Source organism: Octopus bimaculoides, chromosome 11 (genome assembly GCF_001194135.2).
Source record: "Octopus bimaculoides isolate UCB-OBI-ISO-001 chromosome 11, ASM119413v2, whole genome shotgun sequence".
NCBI classification, from domain to species: Eukaryota; Metazoa; Mollusca; class Cephalopoda; order Octopoda; family Octopodidae; genus Octopus; species Octopus bimaculoides.
In genome coordinates, this window is record NC_068991.1 from 46,777,169 (window position 1) to 46,779,270 (window position 2,102).

Consider the following 2,102-nt stretch of genomic DNA (forward strand, 5'->3'; position numbering starts at 1 on the left):
AGAGGAAGAGAGAGACTTGATTGAGGAAGAGAGAGACGTGATTGAGGAAGAGAGAGACGTGATTGAGGAAGAGAGAGACGTGATTGAGGAAGAGAGAGAGACGTGATTGAGGAAGAGAGAGACGTAATTGAGGAAGAGAGAGACTTGATTGAGGAAGAGAGAGACGTGATAGAGGAAGCGAGAGACTTGATTGAGGAAGAGAGAGACGTGATTGAGGAAGAGAGAGAGACGTGATTGAGGAAGAGAGAGACTTGTTTGAGGAAGAGAGAGACGTGATTGAGGAAGAGAGAGACGTGATTGAGGAAGAGAGAGACTTGATTGAGGAAGAGAGAGACGTGATTGAGGAAGAGAGAGACGTAATTGAGGAAGAGAGAGACTTGATTGAGGAAGAGAGAGAGAGACGTGATTGAGGAAGAGAGAGACGTGATAGAGGAAGAGAGAGACGTGATTGAGGAAGAGAGAGAGACGTGATTGAGGAAGAGAGAGACTTGATTGAGGAAGAGAGAGAGAGACGTGATTGAGGAAGAGAGAGACGTGATTGAGGAAGAGAGAGACGTGATTGAGGAAGAGAGAGACGTGATTGAGGAAGAGAGAGATAGAGACACAGAGACAGAAGGGAGCTACTGTTATGCGTGTGTAGGAGTAAGGGACAGCCTACAAGAAGAGAGAGGGAGAGAAAGAGAGAGAGAGAGCCAATGACAGAGACTGAGATAGAGAAACAGAGAGACAGAGAACGAGACAGACAGAGAGACAGGAAGAGAGACAGGAAGACAGGCGAAGAGGTGAGAGAGAGATGTGAGAAAAGGTGACAACGCAATAGTAGTAGTAGTAGTAGTAGTAGTAGTAGTAGTAGTAGTAGTAGTAGTAGTAGTAGTTGTTGTTGTTGTTTAGACCCACCACATCAACCGTGATTGAGAAAAGGTATTCGAGGATCAAAAGGTATTCCAGTTGTGACCACCCTGTCTAGAACCGCACTGTGCAATGTTCGCTTCTTGTTCTAAAGACGGGTAAGACAGGTTGTGATTTTGAGGCGAGATTTTGGCTGCTGTTTCTAACAAGTGATGCGACGACTACGTGTATGCGTGTGCAATGCGAGTGCGTGTGTGCGCGCACGCGTGCATTTAAGGGACGATAGTTGACTCGTACTACAGAGCGGATGAGGACAAGCGAAGACAGGACGGGACAGACGAAAAGAAACAATGGTGAGAGAGAAGGGAGGAAGGAAGAGAGAGAGAGGGAGAGAGCGAGAGGGAGGAGGAGAGAGAGGGTTTGGGAAGGAGTGACGGTATATACATACCTGTAAAGGACGAACAGTGAGAGAGAGTGGGGGGAGAGAGAGAAAGAGCATAGCATCACACAGTCCACCACCAACAATCCTGATGAACACAAATAGCTTCCCCCTTCCGCTCTCTGTCTTCTTTTCACCTCTCCCCGTCGCTCTTTATCTCCTCCCCCGTCACGCTTCCTCCCTCTTTTCTGCCTTTCAGGCACGCGAACATCGCGAGCGCTAATGCTTGCCGAGAGTGAGAGAGAGAGGAAAAGACAGACAGAGAGAGTGGGATAGAGAGAGAGAGAAAAGCAAGCAGCCGAGAATATCGAAATGGATAGAAGAGGGGGATGGTAAACATTTAGAAGTAGGAGGAAGAGGAGGAGGAGGAAAAGGAGGAGAAGGATTGATGTGGAAGGTGGAGTAGTTTGAATTTGTGGATTTGGGATGGGGTATGGCGGCCGACGTATAAAATGTCGCGTGTTTGTGTCGCCTAGCCAGAACTCGTGCAAGATTTTTTCAAACAAGCTGCTTGCAAAAAAGAACAAAAACAAAAACAGAAAAAACGACAACACCAACACACACACATATAAATACATACGCACATGCACACACTCACAAACGGACAGCACAATACCATTGCGGCGGCATTACTGTTGTCTGTGTGTGTATAATTTTTTTTTTACTTTTTTTTTTGTTGCAATATTTTCTTTATAATAACTTGAGTTTCATATCACAATCACCATTTATTCTGTCCCTCCAGCAGCATCCTGCCTTCTCCCGTAAGCCAACCTTGAAATTATTGATATTGTGTCTCGTTTGATAGAAATATATA

At 45.9% G+C, this 2,102-nt stretch overlaps 1 protein-coding gene across 2 annotated transcripts in view; it reads left to right on the top strand.

The window, feature by feature from the left end:
- The first annotated feature begins 1,654 nt into the window (after positions 1-1,654).
- The window catches only part of LOC106875538 (insulinoma-associated protein 1a-like), a 12,222-nt gene continuing 11,774 nt past the window's right edge, over positions 1,655-2,102 (top strand). Inside the window, exon 1 of one of the 2 annotated variants that reach the window (XM_052971779.1) lies at positions 1,655-2,049. The gene's annotated coding sequence lies outside the window, so the exon portion shown is untranslated. The remainder of the gene's footprint in view (positions 2,050-2,102) is intronic. The other variant, XM_052971778.1, reaches the window with a different exon arrangement.